This window comes from Triticum dicoccoides, chromosome 7A (assembly GCF_002162155.2).
Source record: "Triticum dicoccoides isolate Atlit2015 ecotype Zavitan chromosome 7A, WEW_v2.0, whole genome shotgun sequence".
Taxonomy (NCBI): Eukaryota; Viridiplantae; Streptophyta; class Magnoliopsida; order Poales; family Poaceae; genus Triticum; species Triticum dicoccoides.
Window position 1 is genome coordinate 211,162,984 of NC_041392.1, and position 24,820 is coordinate 211,187,803.

The window sequence follows — 24,820 nt, forward strand, 5'->3', positions numbered from 1 at the left end:
TACCAACATGCCATGAAACTAACTAAATGCAAAACATGCCGAGACACTCATCATATCAAAAGTTCAAACATGCTTGCCTGGTTCAGAGTAGTCGGAGCCTAGCTCGGTGAAGTTCGCGGCTCCGTCACCTCCTTCGGTATCTACGGTTTAAAGAAAATACATGCGCTAACGTAAATACCAAGGAGAGCACAGAAGGTAAACCAAATATTTTTCAAATAAATCTGATAAAAAACTAGACAAAATTTTAAAGAGAACAGAAAAAGAATCAATAAAAAATACTTTTCTGATTAAAAGTTATAAGGGTTTTTGTCCAGGGACTTATCTGTAATGAAACAGAAGATTTCCAGGGGCTAGTTTATAAAAGCAGAAAACGCTTCGGTAGCGATTACGCCAGCCCGAAGAGAAAACGTATTTGGCAGAAGGCGTTTTCAGATAACGCTTCGTTTAGAAAGGACAGAGAGGCTGACAGCGGGTCCCACTTGTCATATTTAAATATTCAAATGGGAGGGACGAGGCTCGTCGGCGCCCGAGAGCTGCTGAGGTCGCCGGCGGCGATCCACGGCGAGGTATGGGGATCAGAGGTTACCAATGTGCTCACCGTGTCCTTCCGCAGCGGTGGGAGGTGGTGTTGGTCGCCGGTGAGCACCACGTCGACGGCGGTCTCAACTCCGGCGGACGGTGGTTCGGGCGTGGATGGAGCTCGTCGGAGAGGGCTGCAAAGATCAAATTGAGGTGGGGGTTAGACTACTGGGTGCAAGAGAGGGCTACGGACGAGGTTTGGGCGCCGGAGGTGGCCTCACCGAAGTGAATCGAGCTGGAGGCCGAGGCGGATCGGGGCGGCCGGAGCCGGGGAAGGAGACCTCCTCGAGGTCCCCCTAGTGGCCTGGCGGGGTGTTGGTGAGTAGTGGGGGTGCTGCGTGCACGAGAGTGAGCTCGGGACCCCTTTATATAGGCGGTCCGAGGCGCTTGCCGTGAACGGAGATTTCCGGCGAGCGATTACGGTGGCGCAGTGCTCGGTCGGGGTGGTTAGGGAGTCGAGCGTCATCACGGAGGTTCAAAGGGCCCGTTTTAGTGCTAAGCTGGCCGGGGTTTGGGCGTTTGGGTCGAGCTCGACGGAACGGGGTGGCGCGGGCCCGTCGGCGGCAGAGAGCGCGCTCCGTGCGTGCTGCGCCACGGCGACGGTGCCGCATGCGTGCGCTGGCACGGAGAAGGCCACGCGGAGCCACCAGAGGATTTGGGCGGTGCCGAACGGCGTTGCGCCGCCGTTCTCCTCCTTGTCGGCCGTTACGGGGAGCCGGCCGCCGCAAGACACGCCGGCGCAGGCGGGCCAGGGCGCCACCGACGCCAGGGTCGCGCCAAGTGTGCGTGTGAAGCTTCGGACAAGCAAGCGAGGCCGCGAGCAACGTGCCAAGTGCACTGTGGCCGCGTGACTGAAACTGTCGAAACTGAAGATGACACTGAAACTGAATTTCTGAACTTTGAACAGTAACAGTGCCCACAAGGTGTTCGACCAAATGAAAATGGCCTCTGGTGATTTTTCCTTGAGCTGATTTTTGGTGGAGTGGCTTCTCCTTGCTCAAGTAGGCTGCATGATTTTTGGTGGAATTTTTGGAGGAGTGTAGATATGAATTTCACCAAATTTGGCAAATCTGGTCCAAACTTGCAGAGACTAAATTTTGAAAATTTTGAAAAGAGTAGGAGTGGATCAAGATGGTTCTGGGTTATGGATGCTAAGGACAATCCAGGAGAATTGGTTTGAGGTCAAAACTCAAATGCAATAGGGCACTTGCTTTGAAAATCTCTCAGGCTCCAAATAATTTTCAGAATTGAATTTGGGGAAAAATAATTAGAATAAAAATCCAAAACCAGTTTGGATTAGTTGGGACAGATAATTTAGGTTGATCACAAGGGGGAGGGGAGGTTTTGGAGGGGTTTTATCTCATGGGCAAAAATACAAAGCCAAGGGTGGCTTCAAAGATATGAAAATCCCAAATTTTCATGGAGTTTCTTTTTAAAAGAAAAAATTAAACTCCCAAAATAATTTTGAGAGAGAACCAACAGAGAAGAAGTTTGCAAAAGATCAACCACCAAAGTTTGAAAGAAATTAAATCCCTGCCAAGGCAAAAGGAGGTTTTTAAGAGGAAGGTTTTTCTGAAAAGGAAAAAAAATAAAAAAACAAAAGTCTCTCCTCAAAACCACAAAGCTTTTGATAAAAACCAAATAAAAAATTTTGGAGTGTCACAACACCTACCCCCTTAGGAAAAATCTCGTCCCCGAGATTTCAGCTGATCCTTAAATAAGTGTGGATGCTCTGTCCGAAGAAAATCCTCGCTTTCCCAAGTTGCTTCACTGTCGGTGTGATTGCTCCACTGGACTTTGAAAAACTTGATGGTTTTCTGTCGGGTCCTCCTTTCAGACTCCTCTAATATTCTTATGGGACGTTCTCGATAAGTGAGGTCTGGCTGTACGTCAATGTTCTCATGAGCTACATGTTTCTCTGGGTTGCTTATGCACTTCCTTAACTGAGAGACGTGGAACACGTCGTGAATGTCGGACAAGTCTTCGGGTAAGTCTAGCTGGTAGGCTACAGTGCCTCTTCGTGCCACTATGCAAAATGGTCCAATGAATCTTGGTGCTAATTTTCCTTTAATCTTAAACCGTTGCAATCCTCTCATCGGGGATACTCTCAAGTATACGAATTCACCGGGTTCGAAGCTGACCCTACGATGTTTCTGGTCATAATAACTTTTCTGTCGACTTTGAGCGGTCTTAAGTCGGTCCCTGATTAGCTTGACTTTTTCTTCGGCTTCTCTGAGCATATCTGGTCCGAAGATGCGGCTGTCTCCGGTCTCTGACCAATTTAACGGGGTACGACATCTCCTTCCGTATAGGGCTTCGAAAGGAGCCATTTGCAGGCTGGTCTGGTAACTGTTGTTGTATGCGAACTCAGCATATGGCAGGCTGTCCTCCCAACTGGTTCCATAGGTGAGGACACATGCTCTCAGCATGTCTTCTAAAACCTGGTTTACGCGTTCTGTTTGTCCATCAGTCTGTGGATGGTATGCGGTACTGAAGGCTAGTTGGGTTCCCAGAGCCTGTTGTAATTGCTCCCAAAATCTTGAGACGAACTGAGTGCCTCTGTCGGAAATTATAGTCTTCGGGACACCATGCAGACAGACTATGCGGGAAAGATAAATCCTGGCAAGCCTCTGAGTGGTGTAGGTTGTCTTTACTGGAATAAAGTGTGCTACTTTGGTCAACCTGTCAGTGATGACCCATATGGCATCATTTCCGTGTCGTGACCGAGGTAATCCGACAATAAAATCCATCCCTATTTCATCCCATTTCCACTCAGGTATTTTGTTAGGTTGCAGTAGTCCAGCTGGTCTCTGATGTTCGGCTTTTATGCGTTGACATGAGTCGCAACATGCAATGAAAGCGGCTATGTCCCTCTTCATACCGTGCCACCAAAATCTTTCCTGAATATCCTTATACATTTTGGTTCAGGGTGGATCGAATATGGAGTGGTGTGTGCTTCAGTTAAAACTTGCTGTTTAAGGTCTTCTATGTTTGGCACGCATAGCCTTCCTCCGTACCATAATATTCCTTCATTGTCTAAGACGAATTCCGAGGCCTTGCCCATACTCAACTTCCTTTTAATTCCTTCAATGCTGGGGTGACCGGACTGAGCCTCTTTAATTTTCTCCACAAGGTGTGGTTGTATTTCCAAGTTTGATATGGTGCCTTCTGCTACCATTATCAAGTTGAGCTTGACAAATTCTTGATGGTATTCGGGCCTCAAGCTGTGCAGATAGTTCCCGTTGGAGCTGGGGTTCCGACTCAGGGCATCGGCCACTACGTTTGCTTTCCCTGGATGGTAATGGATACCCACATCGTAATCCTTTGCCAATTCTAACCAGCGGCGTTGCCGTAAATTTAGTTCTGGCTGCGTAAAAATGTATTTGAGGCTTTTGTGATCCGTATATATCTCACATCGATTTCCAAGTAGAAAATGCCTCCATTCCTTGAGTCCATGAATAACTGCTGCCATTTCTAAATCATGAGTGGGATAATTTTCCTCGTGTTTGCGAAGTTGCCTTGAAGCGTAGGCGACAACCTTGCCTTCTTGCATCAACACGCATCCGAGACCCTTTCTGGATGCGTCACAAAATACTTCAAAATTCTTGTGTATATTGGGTACAATTAATACTGGTGCTGTTGTTAATTTCCGTTTTAGCTCTTGGAAACTTTTCTCGCAGGCTTCTGTCCATTCAAACTTCTTATCTTTCTTGAGTAACTGTGTCATAGGCTTGGATATGGTGGAAAATCCTTCAATAAATCTGCGGTAATATCCTGCCATTCCCAAGAAACTTCGTATGTCTGTTACGCTGGCTGGTGACTTCCAGTCAAGTACGGCCTTGACTTTCTCTGGGTCCACTGCTATACCGTCTTGGGTCAGCATGTGGCCTAGAAAACCTACTTGTCTTAGCCAAAATTCGCACTTGCTGAACTTGGCATACAATTGGTGTTTCCTTAGCTCTCCTAGTACAATCCTGAGATGTTCTGCGTGCTCTTCTGGTGTTTTGGAGTATACCAGAATATCGTCGATGAATACTACGACGAATTTGTCCATAAACTTCATAAATACTTTGTTCATGAGGTGAACAAAATATGCCGGGGCGTTAGTTAATCCAAATGGCATCACTGTGAACTCGTACAGTCCATATCTGGAGGTGAAGGCTGTTTTGGGGATATCTTCCGTTCGTACCTTCAATTGATGGTATCCTGACCTTAAGTCGATTTTTGAGAATACCTTGGCCTGAGCAAGTTGATCAAACAAATCGTTTATCCTTGGCATCGGGTATTTGTTTTTGACTGTGACCATGTTAAGTGCTCGATAGTCGATACACAATCTCAGCGTTCCATCCTTCTTCTTGGCAAATAAAATTGGTGATCCCCAAGGTGAGGAGCTGGCCCGAATGTATCCTTTATCCAGTAATTCCTTTATTTGCTTCTTCAATTCGATCAACTCGGATGGTGCCATTCTGTATGGTTTCTTGTATATGGGGGTGGTTCCTGGTGCTAGCTCAATGTGGAATTCTATTTCTCGATCTGGTGGCATGCCTGGCAGCTCTTCAGGGAATACATCTGGAAATTCACACACTACTGGAACCTTGTTTAGCTCAGAAACGTCCACCTTATTTAATCTCGGTTGCCGGGGTCTTTTTCCTTCCTTGGCTGATACTCTTATTGTCTTCCCTTGGTGGTGTGTGAGAATCACGGTCCTGTTGAAATAGTCGATAAAACCTTTATTGGTGGTTAGCCAATCCATCCCTAAGATGACATCCAGTCCTTTATTTTCCAATACGATAAGATTTGCGTAAAACTCCAATCCTTCAAACTCAATGACCACATTCTGACAGTAATTCTGAGAAACTTGCTGAATCCCGGGGGACTTGATTATTAGGGATTTCTCCAAAGGAAGCATCGAAAAATTATTTTGCAAAGCAAAACTTTTCGAGATAAAAGAGTGAGAAGCTCCAGAATCAAACAAAACCATTGCAGGTATTGTGTTGACAGGAAACGTACCGAGTACGATATCCGGAGCATTTTGTGCCTCCTCTTTGGTTACGTGGTTCAGATGACCCTTCCTGTGGTTGTTGTTGGGATTGAAATTGTTTCGTTTGGGCGCTGAATTATTGCCGCCGTTGTTCGGCTTTGGGGTTGAGTTCCTTGGCTTGGGGCACTGTTTGGCATAATGCCCTTCTTCTCCACAAGCGTAACAAGTAACGCCGGGGCGATAGGTGAATTCCTTGTCCCTTGCATGAAAATTCTTGATTGGGCGTGAGATACTGGATGAGAATTTGGGTGTCCCACCCTTTTTAAAATCTATCTTGCTTCGGTGATTGCGAGTGTGATTAGTCTGGTCCCTTTTTCGCTTGCGGATATCTTCCAGACTGCGTCTCTCATTTTCCAGAGTAATGGCCTTGTCCACCAGTGTTTTAAAATCAGGAAAAGTGTGCACGACCAGTTGGCATTTAAGTGCGGGCGCTAGACCGTCAAGGAATTTCTCCATCTTCTTGATTTCAGTCATACGCTCCTCATTGGCGTAGCGGGATAATAGGGTAAATTGACTGTTGTAATCTGACACTGTCATGTTCCTTTGTTTGAGGTCTTCAAATTCTCTCTTCTTGATTTTCATAATACTCTTAGGAATATGTGCACCACGCAAACCTTCCTTGAAATCATCCCAGGTTATGTCATTTTCGTTGGGATGCATGTGCAGAAAATTCTCCCACCACGATGCGGCTGCTCCTGTGAGATAGTGTGGAGCATATAGTACTTTCTCGAGATCTGAACACTTTGCAATAATTAATTTCCTCTCCATATCTCGAAGCCAGTCCTCGGCTTCAAGAGGTTTCTCAGTGTGAGAAAATGTTTGAGGACGTGTCTTCTGTAGCTCAGATAACTTGGAATGTTGTTGATACTGTCCTTGATGATTCCCCATGTTGATGACTTGGTTCATCATCTCGCGGTGTTGTTGCTGACTCTGTTCATAAAGGCGGCACATTTGTGAAAGTGCCGATTCATTGCCTGGTTGGCTAGACTGTCCCTGAGTGAACTCGTTGCTGGGTTGTGCATCATAATTTTCCTCTGATGGAATTGGCATGGAGCGAGTCCAAGGACGAGACATTTTTCACTCTGGGGATATATTTTGTAAAACCCATAAGAGAAGCGGAAAAAGTCGCAAAAACAAATCCATAAAATGCATAAAGCTGGCGGATATTATTAAATACCCAAGCTTACTTAAGAAAAACAAATCGACTTGCGCACGGAGAAGGACTGCTCATTACATATCTTACACGCGGGCGGTAATTATACAGTACATCACTTAGGATATGCGTACATAATCCTGACATGTTATTAAGGCTAGTGCACTTCTCCAGATCCTACATGATGCGCAAACAGGCTACTTCTCACAACCTATGCACATATCTTACAAAGCGGTACAATACATGGCAGCTAAGCGTACTCAGGCAGAGATGTTGACGATCTCCCTTGCCCTGCCGAGGGCGAGGCGTAGTGAGGTTGGGGACTCGACTTCCTCCTCGCTAACGGGCTCCATACGTGTAGTGTTGCGCAGAGCGGGCGAAGTGGTTGCCAGGGGCGGAGCAACACGTACAGGAGTGGGCGCGAAGGTTGGTGTAGTGCGCGCTGGAGTGGGTGCAATGACTTGGTTAAATTCTTCGGTAGACGGCAGGCGACGAGTAGGCGTAAAAGATGCTGATGACGAGACAAAAGTCAGTGGCGGAGCGATGGGTAGGAGCTCCCTCCTGTTGGCAGCACAGCCATGGACTGAGTCCATGCGGGTAGCTACGAAGTCGTCCACCAGGTTGTCGAAGGCTGCCTCCAGGGCCCGGAGATACTCAATGAGCATCTCAAAAGCCTCGTATCGTTCTCCTCTGGGGCAGGAGTATGCGTAGTGACAGGTGTAAGGCACATGGCACGGAAGATAACGGTAACGACGAGTCCTCATCACGGGAAGGACATCCCTGAGACGAGCTATCGCCTCGCGGGCTGCCATCTGCATAGCATGCCTCTCCGTAGGCATAGCTCTTCCCACGAAACGGAAGCGGCGTGACTCACCACGCCCTCCCCTGAACTGCACCGCGGCCTGGTGCATGGTCAGACTGTCGTTGACTCGGTGCTGGTAGAGTGTGAAGACTGGGCGCATGGATGGCCCCATCGCGACCTGAACGATGAAAGAAAGAAGCTTGACGAACCCATCGGGCACGTTGGCGAAGGTCTGAGACTCGCAGCTGACGTCGGCCATCTACAAAAGTAGGCAACATTCTGCAGGGTCAGATCATAAATTTATGCTGACTGACAGAAAATGACTACAATTGCAAAAGCATAAAATAGCCCTGTCATGCTAATAACTAATTAGCGATCGCACCTAGTGGCTTCCTACAGTCAGCCTGGCTCTGGTACCAAGCTTGTCATGACCGGTTTTCCAATAAAAATATTTATTGAAAAGCCAATCTTTTAAGTCCAGTATGAGAGAAATCCTCCACACTGGCAGACAAATTCTTGATATAATAAGCCAGTAGCATAAAATATATTACAGGGTCGAACTATGGTTGCTCAACCAAATTATTACAAGCACGCCAATAATCATACATAATGGCGGACAGGACACAGTGGTGTGGAGACATACTACTGACTCATGGATAGGTTGGTGGTGGAAAAGCACAGCGGGAAGGGAAATACAAGACTCTAATGATATCATTTCATCGAACGTCGAGGTGAGGCTCGATAAATTTATTTGGTAGCGGAAGCGGTTATAAAACAGTGGCCAAATCCAGGGTCACACGAGACTGACTGGGACTCCTCTAAGTGTCGGACTCGCTATCGAACTCTTCATCCATGAGATCGCCTTCGTCAGCATCTGGCCAAATCAACAAGCCAGTGAGTACTTTGAAAGTACTCGCAAGATAGTTCGGACGTAAGATATAACAAATGCATGCATGGATGCAACATGATTAATTCCTTAATGCACAATAAATAAAATTGGCATAACGGGTAAGTAAAAAGGGAAAACGGCGGTAGTCCGCCTGAAATTCCACAGACATAAATAAGGACCGATCGAGTGTCTGAAGCGACGCCTCAAAAGGTGAACAAATACAAATAAGGAAATGATGCCACAGTCGGGCATCTTAGCGACACCACATAAAGGGCTTTAAAAGAAATGCCACGGTCGGACGTCTGAGCGACATCACATAAAGGGCTTTAAAAGAAATGCCACAGTCGGACGTCTGAGCGACATCACATAAAGGGCTTTAAAAGAAATGCCACAGTCGGACGTCTGAGCGACATCGCGAAAAGGGCTTTTAAAAGAAATGCCACAGTCGGATGTCTGAGCGACATCACATAAAGGGCTTTAAAAGAAATGCCACAGTCGGACATCTGAGCAACATCACATAAAGGGCTTTAAAAGAAATGCCACAGTCGGACGTCTGAGCGACATCGCAGAAAGGGCTTTAAATTCACCAGTAAACAATACTCATAATAAACATTCAATCCATGAGAATAAACGAGTTAGTCCATCCACAGAGATAATCATTCAATCGGACTTAGCACTCATGCGATTCACCGGAGTCTCTGTCATCAAAGCTGACAATTGATTAGGATCAGATGGAACGAAACTTGACATGGAAGAGATGATTTGGAGGAATATATGACTCTGCAGAGTTTGTACAAAATTTTTCCCACAATCAACGGATTTCCGTAGTCACGAGGAACTAGTTCCGTTTATGGTATTTCGGAAGAAAACACAACTAACCGGTACACACCCATCCTACCGCTCGATGCTAGGAATCACCCTAGTCATCGTCCAAGAAAAACTTTTGAGACGGGGAGATCACAATCTCGAATAGCATGGGATCAAATTTATATACGCGCGCTCTAAGGGGTGCCCCCCTCTCGGTCCCAACCGGAAACACCCATGCCCCCTGACCAGATGACTGGCTTTAATCCAGGGCCATGGAACCATCATCACGGCCTCTCCTCTTTGGTGTGTACCACGAAAGTGGTTTGCAACTTACTAAACCATATTCCTTGCGGAAAACATGTGGTAGTACAAGGAAGGAAATGATAGGTACTGGACCGAAATGGTTTGACACTGAAGTCACATAGTCTGGCGTAAGACTGGCATGCTACAACACTGCCATCGTACCCATCCTCATACCAACACATGGCCATTCATATTCTCATTCATCCACGTATGGATCATTGAACTCACTCACCTTATTATCACATAAAATAACGTTCATCGGTATGCTTACCAACATGCCATGAAACTAACTAAATGCAAAACATGCCGAGACACTCATCATATCAAAAGTTCAAACATGCTTGCCTGGTTCAGAGTAGTCGGAGCCTAGCTCGGTGAAGTTCGCGGCTCCATCACCTCCTTCGGTATCTACGGTTTAAAGAAAATACATGCGCTAACGTAAATACCAAGGAGAGCACAGAAGGTAAACCAAATATTTTTCAAATAAATCTGATAAAAAACTAGACAAAATTTTAAAGAGAACAGAAAAAGAATCAATCAAAAATACTTTCCTGATTAAAAGTTATAAGGGTTTTTGTCCAGGGACTTATCTGTAATGAAACAGAAGATTTCCAGGGGCTAGTTTATAAAAGCAGAAAACGCTTCGGTAGCGATTACGCCAGCCCGAAGAGAAAACGTATTTGGCAGAAGGCGTTTTCAGATAACGCTTCGTTTAGAAAGGACAGAGAGGCTGACAGCGGGTCCCACTTGTCATGTTTAAATATTCAAATGGGAGGGACGAGGCTCGTCGGCGCCCGAGAGCTGCTGAGGTCGCCGGCGGCGATCCACGGCGAGGCATGGGGATCAGAGGTTACCAATGTGCTCACCGTGTCCTTCCGCAGCGGTGGGAGGTGGTGTTGGTCGCCGGTGAGCACCACGTCGATGGCGGTCTCAACTCCGGCGGACGGTGGTTCGGGCGTGGATGGAGCTCGTCGGAGAGGGCTGCAAAGATCAAATTGAGGTGGGGGTTAGACTACTGGGTGCAAGAGAGGGGCTACGGACGAGGTTTGGGCGCCGGAGGTGGCCTCACCGAAGTGAATCAAGCTGGAGGCCGAGGCGGATCGGGGCGGCCGGAGCCGGGGAAGGAGACCTCCTCGAGGTCCCCCTAGTGGCCTGGCGGGGTGTTGGTGAGTAGTGGGGATGCTGCGTGCACGAGAGTGAGCTCGGGACCCCTTTATATAGGCGGTCCGAGGCGGTTGCCGTGAACGGAGATTTCCGGCGAGCGATTACGGTGGCGCAGTGCTCGGTCGGGGTGGTTAGGGAGTCGAGCGTCATCACGGAGGTTCAAAGGGCCCGTTTTAGTGCTAAGCTGGCCGGGGTTTGGGCGTTTGGGTCGAGCTCGACGGAACGGGGTGGCGCGGGCCCGTCGGCGGCACAGAGCGCGCTCCGTGCGTGCTGCGCCACGGCGACGGTGCCACATGCGTGCGCTGGCACGGAGAAGGCCACGCGGAGCCACCAGAGGATTTGGGCGGTGCCGAACGGCGTTGCGCCGCCGTTCTCCTCCTTGTCGGCCGTTACGGGGAGCCGGCCGCCGCAAGACACGCCGGCGCAGGCGGGCCAGGGCGCCACCGACGCCAGGGTCGCGCCAAGTGCGCGTGTGAAGCTTCGGACAAGCAAGCGAGGCCGCGAGCAACGTGCCAAGTGCACTGTGGCCGCGTGACTGAAACTGTCGAAACTGAAGATGACACTGAAACTGAATTTCTGAACTTTGAACAGTAACAGTGCCCACAAGGTGTTCGACCAAATGAAAATGGCCTCTGGTGATTTTTCCTTGAGCTGATTTTTGGTGGAGTGGCTTCTCCTTGCTCAAGTAGGCTGCATGATTTTTGGTGGAATTTTTGGAGGAGTGTAGATATGAATTTCACCAAATTTGGCAAATCTGGTCCAAACTTGCAGAGACTAAATTTTGAAAATTTTGAAAAGAGTAGGAGTGGATCAAGATGGTTCTGGGTTATGGATGCTAAGGACAATCCAGGAGAATTGGTTTGAGGTCAAAATTCAAATGCAATAGGGCACTTGCTTTGAAAATCTCTCAGGCTCCAAATAATTTTCAGAATTGAATTTGGGGAAAAATAATTAGAATAAAAATCCAAAACCAGTTTGGATTAGTTGGGACAGATAATTTAGGTTGATCACAAGGGGGAGGGGAGGTTTTGGAGGGGTTTTATCTCATGGGCAAAAATACAAAGCCAAGGGTGGCTTCAAAGATATGAAAATCCCAAATTTTCATGGAGTTTCTTTTTAAAAGAAAAAATTAAACTCCCAAAATAATTTTGAGAGAGAACCAACAGAGAAGAAGTTTGCAAAAGATCAACCACCAAAGTTTGAAAGAAATTAAATCCCTGCCAAGGCAAAAGGAGGTTTTTAAGAGGAAGGTTTTTCTGAAAAAGAATTTTTTTTTTTAAAAAACAAAAGTCTCTCCTCAAAACCACAAAGCTTTTGATAAAAACCAAATAAAAAATTTTGGAGTGTCACAGAGGTCTACGCAAAAGTCAACATACCAAGTACCCATCACATACCCTTATCTCTCGCATTACATTATTTGCCATTTTCCTCTCGTTTTCCTCTCCCCCCAATTCACCCTTGCCATTTTATTCGCCCTCTCTCTCTATCCTCCCTCTCTTTCTCTATTTGCCTCTTTTTGCCCGCTTGATTGTTTGCTTGTGTGTTAGTTTGCTTGCTTGTCGCGATGGCTCAAGATAATACTAAATTGTGTGACTTCACCAATACCAACAACAATGATTTTATTAGCACTCCGATTGCTCCTCTTACCGATGCTGAGTCTTGTGAAATTAATGCTGCTTTGCTGAATCTTGTGATGAAAGATCCATTTTCCGGCCTTCCTAGTGAAGATGCCGCTAGCCATCTAAATAGCTTCGTTGATTTGTGTGATATGCAAAATAATAAAGATGTGGATAATGATACTGTTAAATTGAAGCTATTTCCTTTTTCTCTTAGAGATCGTGCTAAAGCTAGGTTTTCGTCTTTGCCTAAAAATAGTATTGATTCATGGAACAAGTGCAAAGATGCTTTTATCTCTAAGTATTTTCCTCCCGCTAAGATCATCTCTCTTAGAAACGATATTATGAACTTTAAGCAACTTGATCATGAACATGTTGCACAAGCTTGGGAGAGAATGAAATTAATGATACATAATTGCCCTACTCATGGTTTAAATATGTGGATGATTATACGAATTTTTTATGCCGGATTGAATTTTGCTTCTAGAAATCTTTTAGATTAGTCCGCGGGAGGCACTTTTATGAAAATCACTTTAGGAGAAGCTACTAAACTCCTAGATAATATTATGGTTAATTATTCTCAATGGCATACTGAAAGATCTACTAATAAAAAGGTGCATCTGATAGAAGAAATTAATGTTTTGAGTAGAAAGATGGATGAACTTATGAAATTATTTGCTAATAAGAGTGTTTCTTCTGATCCTAATGATATGCCCTTGTCTACTTTGATTGAGAATAATAATGAATCTATGGATGTGAATTTTGTTGGTAGAAACAATTTTGGTAACAACGCGTATAGAGGAAATTTCAATCCTAGGCCTTATCCTAGTAATCCCTCTAATAATTATGGTAATTCCTACAACAATTCTTATGGAAATTATAATAATATGCCCTCTGATTTTTATTCTAATATTAAATAATTTATTACTTCGCAAAAGAATTTTAATGCTATGATTGAAGAAAAATTGCTTAAGATTGATGATTTGGCTAGGAACGTCGATAGAATTGCTCTTGATGTTGATTCTTTGAAACTTAGATCTATTCCACCTAAGCATGATATCAATGAGTCTCTCAAATCCATGAGAATTTCCATTGATGAGTGCAAAGAAAGAACCGCTAGGATGCATGCTAAGAAAGATGCCTTTATAAAAGCGTGTTCTTCTAGTTCCTATGAAAATAATGATGAAGATCTAAAAGTTATTGATGTGTCCCCTATTAAATATTTGTTTTGCAATATGAATCTTGATGATGATGGGACTAAATATGATCCACCTTTACCTAGAAGGCATTCCAAGACTTCTGAATTTGTTGATCTTGATGCTAAATTTGATAAAAGTGGGATTGAAGAAATTAAAACCCTAGATGTTGCTAAACCCACTATTATGGATTTCAAGGAATTTAACTATGAAAATTGCTCTTTGATTGATTGTATTTCCTTGTTGCAATCCGTGCTAAATTCTCCTCACGCTTATAGTCAAAATAAAGCGTTTACTAAACATATCATTGATGCCTTGATGCAATCTTATGAAGAAAAACTTGAATTAGAAGTTTCTATCCCTAGAAAACTTTATGATGAGTGGGAACAAACTATTAAAATTAAAATTAAAGATCATGAATGCTATTCTTTATGTGATTTGGGTGCTAGTGTTTCTACGATTCCAAAGACTTTGTGTGATTTGTTATGTTTCCGTGATTTTGATGATTGCTCTCTAAACTTGCACCTTGCGGATTCCACTATTAAGAAACTTATGGGAAGAATTAATGATGTTCTTATTGTTGCAAATAGGAATTATGTGCCCGTATATTTTATTGTTCTTGACATAGAATGCAATCCTTCATGTCCTATTATTCTTGGTAGACCTTTCCTTAGAACGATTGGTGCAATTATTGATATGAAGGAAGGAAATATTAGATTCCAATTTCCATTAAGGAAAGGCATGGAACACTTTCTTAGAAATAAAATAAAATTACCTTATTAATCTATTATGAGATCCACTTATGGATTGCCTACCAAAGATGGCAATACCTAGATCTATTCTTGCTTGTTATGCCTAGCTAGGGGCGTTAAACGATAGCGCTTGTTGGGAGACAACCCAATTTTATTTTTATTCCTTGATTTTTGCTCCTGTTTAGTAATAAATAAATTATCTAGCCTATGTTTTGGTTGTGTTTTTTTTGTGTTTAATTAGTGTTTGTGCCAAGTAGAACCGTTGAGAAGACTTGGGGAAGTCTTGTTGAACTTGCTGTAAAAAACAGAAACTTTAGCGCTCACGAGAACTGCTGTCAATTTTATTTGGAGAGCGATATTTAGTTAATTATTTTTTAAGATGATTAATAGATAAATTCCTCACGTCCAGCAATTTATTTTAGAATTTTTGGGGTTCCAGATCTTGCGCTAGCTACATATTACTACAGACTGTTCTGTTGTTGACAGATTCTGTTTTTCGTGTGTTGTTTGCTTATTTTGATGAATCTATGGCTAGTAAAATAGTTTATAAACCACAGAGAAGTTGGAATAGAGTAGGTATAACACCCATATATATAAATAATGAGTTAATTACAGTACCTTGAAGTGGTCTTTTATTTTCTTTCGCTAACGGAGCTCACGAGATTTTCTACTTTAAGTTTTGTGTTGTGAAGTTTTCAAGTTTTGGGTAAATATTTGATGGATTATGGAACAAGGAGTGGCAAGAGCCTAAGCTTGGGGATGCCCATGGCACCCCCAAGATAATATAAGGACACCTAAAAGCCAAAGCTTGGGGATGCCCTGGAAGGCATCCCCTCTTTCGTCTACTTCTATCAGTAACTTTACTTGGAGTTATATTTTTATTCGCCACATGATATGTGTTTTGCTTGGAGAGTCTTGTATGATTTGAGTCTTTGTTGTTAGTTTACCACAATCATCCTTGCTATACACACCTTTTAAGAGAGCCATACATGATTTGGAATTTGTTAGAATACTCTATGTGCTTCGCTAATATCTTTTGAGTTATATAATTTTGCTCTAGTACTTCACTGATATCTTTTAGAGCATGGTGGTGGATTTGTTTTATAGAAACTATTGATCTCTCATGCTTCACTTAGATTATTTTGAGAGTCTTAATAGCATGGTAATTTTCTTAAAATCTTAATATGCTTGGTATGCAAGATTAATAATAAAAACTTTCTTATGAGTGTGTTGAATGCTATGATAAGTTTGATACTTGATAATTGTTTTGAGATATGGAGATGGTGATATTAAAGTCATGCTAGTTGAGTAGTTGTGAATTTGAGAAATACATGTGTTGAAGCTTGTGATTCCCGTAGCATGCACGTATGTCGTATGGTGAACCGTTATGTGATGAAGTCGGAGCATGATTTATTTATTGATTGTCTTCCTTATGAGTGGCGGTCGGGGACGAGCGATGGTCTTTTCCTACCAATCTATCCCCCTAGGATCATGCGCGTAATACTTTGCTTTGATAACTTGTAGATTTTTGCAATAAGTATATGAGTTCTTTATGACTAATGTTGAGTCCATGGATTATACACACTCTCACTCTTCCACCTTTGCTAGCCTCTCTAATACTGCGCACCTTTCGCCGGTATCATACACCCACCATATACCTTCCTCAAAAAAGCCACCATACCTACCTATTATGGCATTTCCATAGCCATTCCGAGATATATTGCCATGCAACTTTCCACCGTTCCTTTTATGACACACTCCATCATTGTCATATTGCTTAGCATGATCATGTAGTTGACATAGTATTTGTGGCAAAGCCACCGTTCATAATTCTTTCATACTTGTCACTCATGAATCATTGCATATCCTGGTACACTGCCGGAGGCATTCATATAGAGTCATATTTTGTTCTAAGTATCGAGTTGTAATTGTTGAGTTGTAAGAAAAATAAAAGTGTGATGATCATAATTATTAGAGCATTGTCCCAGTGAGGAAAGGATGATGGAGACTATGATTCCCCCACAAGTCATATTTTGTTCTAAGTATCGAGTTGTAATTGTTGAGTTGTAAGAAAAATAAAAGTGTGATGATCATAATTATTAGAGCATTGTCCCAGTGAGGAAAGGATGATGGAGACTATGATTCCCCCACAAGTCGGGATGAGACTCCGGACAAAAAAAAGAGAAAGAAAAGAGGCCATAAAAAAGAGAAAAGGCCCAAAGGAAAAAAAGAAAAGGAAAAAAGGGAAAAAAAGAGAGAAAAAGAGAGAAGGGACAATGTTACTATCCTTTTACCACACTTGTGCTTCAAAGTAGCACCATGATCTTCATAGTAGAGAGTCTCTCATGTTATCACTTTCATATACTAGTGGGAATTTTACATTATAGAACTTGGCTTGTATATTCCAATGATGGTCTTCCTCAAATTGCCCTAGGTCTTCATGAGCAAGCAAGTTGGATGCACACCCACTGTGGGAGTCCTGGATAAGGGGGTCTCCGGACAGCCGGACTATTCCATTGGCCGGACTGTTAGACTATGAAGATACAAGATTGAAGACTTCGTCTCGTGTCCGGATGGGACTCTACTTGGCGTGGAAGGCAAGCTAGGCAATACGTATATGGATATCTCCTCCTTTGTAACCAACCTTGTGTAACCATAACCCTCTCCGGTGTCTATATAAACCGAAGGGTTTTAGTTCGTAGGACAACAATCACAACATACAATCATACCATAGGCTAGCTTCTAGGGTTTAGCCTCTCTGATCTCGTGGTAGATCTACTCTTGTAACACCCATATCATCAATATTAATCAAGCAGGACGTAGGGTTTTACCTCCATCAAGAGGGCCCGAACCTGGGTAAAACATCGTGTCCCTTGCCTCCTATTACCATCCGGCCTAGACGCATAGTTCGGGACCCCCTACCCGAGATCCGCCGGTTTTGACACCGACATTGGTTCTTTCATTGAGAGTTCCTCTGTGTCGTCGCCGTTAGGCTTGATGGCTCCTACTATCATCGATAGTGATGCGGTCCAGGGTGAGACTTTTCTCCCCGGACAGATCTTCGTATTCGGCGGCTTTGCACTGCGGGCTAATTCGCTTGGCCATGTGGAGCAGATTGAAAGCTATGCCCCTGGCCATCAGGTCAGATTTGGAAGTTTGAATTACACGGCCAACATCCGCGGGGACTTGATCTTCGACGGATTTGAGCCACAGCCGGGCGTGCCGCACTGTCACGATGGGTATGACCTAGCTTTGCCATCGGACGGTACCCCAGAGGCCGCGCCCGCATCAGCTCCGACTCTTAGCTCGGAGCCAATTGCGCCAATCGAGGACGGCTGGCTAGACACCGCCTCAGGGGTTGCAGTCTCAATGGCGATCGAGCCAAACACCAGCATAATCCTCTGCGCAGCCCATGCCTCCAAGGTGCCGGACTCTTTTCCGGACTCCGAACCATCCGCGCCCCTGCTGACCGAATCCGATTGGGCACCAATCATGGAATTCGCCGCCGCGAGTATCTTTCAGCACTCGCCCTTCGGCGACATTCTAAATTCACCAAGGTCTCTCTCTTTGTCAGGAGAGCCCTCGCCGTATTATGGCCAACAGGATTGGGATGCGGACAACGAAGAAATTCGGCGCCCACCCACCACCCACTTAATAGCCACTGTCGATGACTCAACCGACATGCTCGACTTCGACTCCGCAGACATCGACGGTATGGACAACGATGCGGGAGGCGAAGAGGAACCACCGCCCACAGGGCGCTGAACGTCCAATACATGGTGGACACACCAAAAGAAGACGACGACGAGGAACGGAAGGACGCACCGAAGGCTTGTTCCCTCGAGAAGCGGTCAAAGCGGCGGCGCAAGCGCCGCCCCAAATCCCGCCTCGCCAGAAATAACGATCACACAGATCCAGCGTTGGAGCAGGGCGAACCACTGCCGAACCACGGCAATATGGAGAATCAAACCGAACAAACCAATTTTGTCAAAGATAATAGTCCGGACGACACAACGCCAGACAGGCACCCGGAGCAGCATAATGCCCGTCAAAGGCTTGTTCCACCACGAGGAGTCTGAAAAAGTAGAAGCAAAGGCTCAAGGCTGCGCAGGACACACTCCAAATCAGATGGAGTAAAGTACTCAACATAGCAGCGAAGTACAGCGACAATTGCCCCACCAAGAGCTACCCAAAGCGGAAGTTGCTACCTGAATTCGATGAGGAGGCCTCAGACCGCTCACAACCAAAAATCAAAATAGCCACCTGGCCGGATAGACGACCTCACGGCCAACATAGAGCGGCAAACAATGCCACTCACAAGACAATACGCGATTCACGCAAGGGCTTGCACCAAAAGGACAGCGCAACCAGATCCATCTATGGACCACGCAAGCGCGCCCCAGCATACGATATAACACAAAAAACATCCGAACAACGCGGTACACCCAGATACAGGGGTGCCGCACACCCCCTATGTTTCACCGATGAGGTGCTGGATCATGAATTTCTAGAGGGATTCAAACCTGTAAACATAGAGGCATACAACGGAACAACAGACCCTGGGGTCTGGATCGAGGACTATATCCTCCACATCCATATGGCTCGAGGAGATGATCTCCACGCCATCAAGTACTTACCACTCAAACTCATAGGGCCAGCTTGTCACTGGTTTAAAGGCCTCCCCGTAAACTCCATTGGAAGCTGGGCAGAGCTCGAAGACGCTTTTCGGGAAAACTTTCAAGGGACTTATGTCCGACCTCCTGACGCGGATGATTTGAGTCATATAACTCAACAGCCCGGAGAGTCAGCCCGAAAGCTTTGGAACAGGTTTCTTACTAAAAATAACCAAATTGTCGACTGTCCAGACGCTGAAGCCTTCGCAGCTTTTAAGCACAGCGTCCGTGACGAATGGCTTGCCCGACACCTCGGCCAAGAAAAACCAAGAACAATGGCAGCATTAACAAGCCTCATGACCTGCTTTTGCGCGAGTGAGGACAGCTGGCTAGCCCGATGCAGCACCAGCGACCCCAGTACATCTGAAGTTAGAGATGAAAACGGGAAATCACAGCGCAACAGCAATAACGAACGCCGGAATAAAGGAGACAACACGAAGAGCACGGCAGTAAACGCCAGATTCAAAAGCTCTCTGCCAGGTCAGCAAAAGCCGCCCTCTAAAGGCGCTAGAGACGAACTGTCCAGCCTAAACAAAATTCTGGACCAAATATGTCAGGTCCATAGCACCCCTGGCAAACCAGCCAATCATACCCACAAAGAATGTTGGGTCTTCAAGCAGTCCGGCAAGCTCAACGCCGTACACAAGGGGGAGGATACACCAAGCGAAGATGAGGATGAGCCTCTCAAGGAAGACACTGGGGAACAAAAGAAATTTCCACCAGAAGTCAAAACAGTAAATGTGTTACACGTGATCAATGGAAGAAACAAAACGGCACTCCCAGAAAATACGCCCGAAGGCCTATCACCGCAGAGTCCTGCCACTGGTCGTCTCAACCGATCACTTTCAACCATCATGATTACTCAGCAAGTATCCGGCATGCAGGATGGGCTGCCCTGGTATTAGACCCAATAATCGACGGATACCACATCACACGAGTCCTGATGGACGGTGGCAGCAGTCTAAACCTAATATACCAGGATACAATCCGCGAAATGGGGATAGACCCACCAAAAATTTGCCATAGCAATATTACCTTTAAAGGAGTAACGCCAGGCCCAGGGGCTCATTGCACGGGCTCCCTGCCACTAAAAGTTATATTCGGCTTCCCCGATAACTTCCGCAGCGAACATTTAACCTTCCACAGCGCTCCATTCCAAAGTGGCTATCAAGTACTACTTGGACGTGAAGCTTTCGCTCGCGTTAATGCAATACCACACTACGCTTCCCTCACACTCAAGATGCCCGGTCCACATGGCATCATTACAGTGAATGGAAGTATTAAGCGATCTTTGCGCGCCGAAGAGCGTGCGGCTGCCCTGGCAGCCGCACACTAAAAACGGCCTCAACAACTAAAGCATTTAGCAGGTCGTCACGACCTCGGACACGGTTAGACGAGTCCGGCGCAGCTATATGCAATTTATACCGGATCAATGATCACACCCCTATTACAAATACAAGGGGCTCAACGTGCGCAGACAAGTGGCAATTCTTACTCACCTTGAATTATACATGGTTTCTTTAAAAACTATCTTTTTGCACGACAGCTTTTTCACCTAAGCTCCTCTCTTTTACAGATAATCATCGTGCTACACCCGTCCAGGATACGGCACAACGGAGACACAGGCGCAGACGTGCAGCAGGGACCCGCTCCAAGGATTCTTTTTAGATTAAGACCCTGCGTAAACCTTTTTTACTGTCTCTTGTTGATACATATCCACCGAATTCTCAGCACAGTTGAGAAGGATGCTGATGTCTTGGCATGTGGCCACGTCAGAATAATGCACGTACCTGGACACAAGGGGCTTCTTACAAACAGCACTATTTTGGCCCGCTTTATACCATAAAGACCGAATACCTTAGGGAGTGTTCGGCGTCGCGAGTTTGGCCTTATATGCATCAGCTCCGAATCATTGTCTTTGGTCAAATGTTGGGTTTGCCCGGCTCCCTATTTTGGTGCCTTACGTTCCACTTTACCGGCTAAGGTAGCACCAGGAGAACTACTACGATTGTGCCCTGGTTCATCCGGACGAGCACCTCAGTAGAGAAAGCCGAAAACTGACTATCATGATATAGCGTGAGACTGGTCAACCACTCGATGACCTATCGGAATCTTAGAATTCCTCCGCCTTAACGAAGGGCCGTTTTCCGGCCAGGCATGTACGCACCCCGCGATCGGGAGAGTGCGGAGCCACTAGGGGCTATCTAGTAGCCCCACTGTCAAACTCCTATGGCTAAGTGAAAGTGTTAAAGCATTATAGTCTGGTTGCCTCGCTCACTGCGCTATCACCTCCTTATTAGGACCAAGAACATGCGTTTTTGCGAGCACCTCCGCATTATATGCGTGGGGGTTGAAGCCGACGGCTGCAATCTTTCAGGTTATACACATGTATACATAAATGGCCGCACAGGAGGCATCATACTACTTTCAGGCAAAAGTATAAACATAGCCTTATAAAAACTTCATAAAAGCATTGTGTTTACAATGAGAATACATATCACTCAAACATAATATTCTTCGAGCACTGGGCCTCTATCAAACGAGCACCCTTCAGAACCTCCTCGAAATAATGCTCGGCTGCCACTCGGCCTATGGCCGAACCCTGCGCCGCGACTACGGAAGCGTCCATCTCCGCCCAGTATGCTTTAGCACGGGCAAGGGCCATCCGCGAGCCTTCTATGCACGCCGACCTCTTCATCGCATTAATGCGTGGCACCGCACCAAGGAACTGCTGCACTAAGCTGAAATAGCTATCCGGCTTTTGCTTCTCTGGCCACAGCTAATCCACAACAGCCCTCATGGCGAGTCCGGACAACCTATTCAGTTCGGCCCATTCGGCTAGCTGGTCAGTCAATGAAAGCGGTCGCTCTGGAACGTTGAACTGCGACCAGAACAGCTTGTCCACTTCACGATCTGTCTGACCTTGGAAGTACTTGGCAGCATCGGCAGCACTCGCCGCCAAATCCATATACGCATCTGCCGAACTCCACAGCCGATCCAGAGGGGCATACCGTGGATCTCTGAACTTACTCCGTAACATGAAGGGTTTCCCAGCCACAATATACCCGGCTTCCCACAGCTCCTCCTTCTTCGCTCTCATAGCAGAACGGGTGTCCTTCTCCGCCGCTGTGGCCTTCTCAAGGTCCGCTGCCTTTGCTCGGTTTTCCTTTTCAAGGACCCGGCAAGGGTCGGTAGTGTCTTTTAATTCCACGGCCATCTTGGCCATCTTCTCTTGGCTCTCGCAATGTGCGGCCTTCTCGGCCTTCAACTCTTCGGCCGCCTTCAAAGCAACGGCATTACTAATCCTCGCTTGTTCCTTGGCTCGGGCAAGTTCTGCCCGCAAGGCTTCCACGGAGGCAGCTCCATCTGCAGTCGCAACATATTGAAGATACTAGCATTTGCTGCTCTTACTATGTAGCGTTCACCAGATAATAACACTTACCCTGTGCCTCATCAAGCCTCTTGTTAACAAGCTCGAGGTCGGCGTCTGCCGCATTCAGTTGCTGTTTTAATTTGGCAAACTCACTAGTCCAGCTAGCCACCGGAGCGTCCACCACCTACACATAAGGGCAGTCTGGTTATTGCCTGAGCATATGATCCTCTGTTCGCCGCCGTTCTCGACGGCAACCAGAGTCTCAGGGGCTACTATCTACACAGGGCACACCTAACACGTGCAGTACTATCACATATTATCTTACGTACCTCAAAGCCTGTCAGTAGACTCATAAAGGCCTCATGTAATACGCTTTCGGTGGACGAGATTCTCTCCATCACCGTACCCATCAGCACACGGTGTTCTTCTAAGATGGCCGCTCGCCCCACCAACTCCCTCAGAACGTCCGACCGCACACCAGATGGTGCCGGACTCTTTTGTCTGCTCTCCTCGGGAGCCGAACGCTGGGGACTTCGGGGGTCTATGGGATTATCTTCTGGCCTCACCGGATTCGGAGAGGCCCTCCGTGACAACACTTCGGGGTCGCCCGCTTCTGGAGCGGAGGAGTCTGGGGGAGGCGTTTCGCTCTCCATCATCTCTGGAAGAAGATCCCCCGAAGACGAGCTCTTCTTAGAGGGGCTAAGGCCCGAACTGCAAGATATATGCGGTGGCTATTTTCTCAGAAGAAATATAGCATACCTTAATGTATTTTGGGATCACTTACGACTCGTTGGACGGCAGACCCCCCCACGGACTGTGTCCGGCAGGAGCACCCCCCAAGGCGGGACCTTCTGTGGGAGATTTCTTCTCCCGTTTGGAGGCTTCAGCTTCCGGATCCTCGAAAGCAGTCCTTTTCCTCCCCCGGTTGTCCTCCTTCATGGAGACGCTCATTCCCTCGGTTGGAACGAGCAGCGACAGGGGCCCGCGTCCGCCCGTATTATCCCCCCAGTATCTTCCTTCGAGGGCTCCGGGCAAGGTGCGACCTCGAGCATCTTTTCCAATATCGGATTTTCCAAACCCTCAGGGAGGGGGGCCAAACACCGAATCATCTTTGGCTTCGTTAGCCAGTCCTGGTCAAAAAGAGAACTCTCAGAAACAACTTTGAATAAAAGACAGTGTGTTCGGCCAGAGGATTTCTTACTTGTTCGGCGGCACGGTTACTGCTCAGGCCCACGTCCTCAGTAATATCCGGACACTCCACTTGAGATCCGAAGAATGACTTGTACATCTCCTCGTGTGTCAGGCCGAGGAAACTTTGAATGGCACGCGGTCCCTCTGGGTTGAACTCCCACAAGCGAAGGGGCCGGCGTCTGCAAGGCTGGACTTGACGAACCAGCATAACTTGTATTACCACAGCCAAATTAAAATCTCCCTCGAAGAGATCTTGAATGCGGCTTTGCAGTATAGGCACATCCTTGGCTGGACCCCAGCTCTGGCCTCTGCTAACACATGACATCAGTTGTGGTGGGGGGGCCGAGCGAAAAGCGGGGGCAGCCGCCCACTTGGCACTTCGAGGAGCTGTGACGTAAAACCACTCCTGTTGCCATAATTCCGACACCTCTGGAAAGGAACCTTCCGGCCATGGAGCTCCTACCATCTTGCCTATTGATGCACCTCCGCACGCTGCCCGTTGCCCCTCGATCATCTCCAGATTTACTTCAAAGGTCTTGAGCCACAGGCCGAAGTGAGGGGTAATGCGAAGGAAGGCCTCACACACGACAATAAACGTTGAGATGTGGAGAAAGGAATCCGGAGCTAGATCGTGAAAATCTAGCCCGTAATATAACATCAAACCCCTGACGAAAGGATCCAGAGTGAGGCCTAGACCTCGGAGGAAGTGGGAGACGAACACAATGTTCTTGTTGGGTTCGGTAGTAGGGACGACCTGCCCTCGAGCAGGCAGCCGATGCGAAACCTCGGCGGTCAGGTATCTGGCCTCCCTCAACTTCTTAATGTCCTCTTCCGTAATGGAGGAGGGCATCCATCGGCCTTGAAGGCTGGATCCGGACATGATTGAAGATCCGGAGCACCTAACCTGGGCTTTGGGTGTTAGAACTCGAGGCGGAGGAAGGGTTCGATTGAGCACGAGAGAGAAAAAGCAAAAACCTCGTCCCTTTATAAAGAGGGTGAATATCAAGTGTCCTCTCCTTCGCCGTTTAGGACTTGCCTATAATCTAGGAGTCCTAGACACGGTTGGGTTACCCACGACCGCATTAATGAGAATCCCGTAATTGGGGGAACACATTCTCCGCTTCGGCAAGACGTGTCACGAAACTGCCTCGCGTTATGTGTGGAGCTGGTTAAAAGAAACGGTTCGAATAATCACCGGGCCGTGACGTAATGTCATGCTGCCAAAACAAGCCAGCAAATTAGATCTGCGAAAATGTTATTCTTTCTGCGGTGGAATGTGGA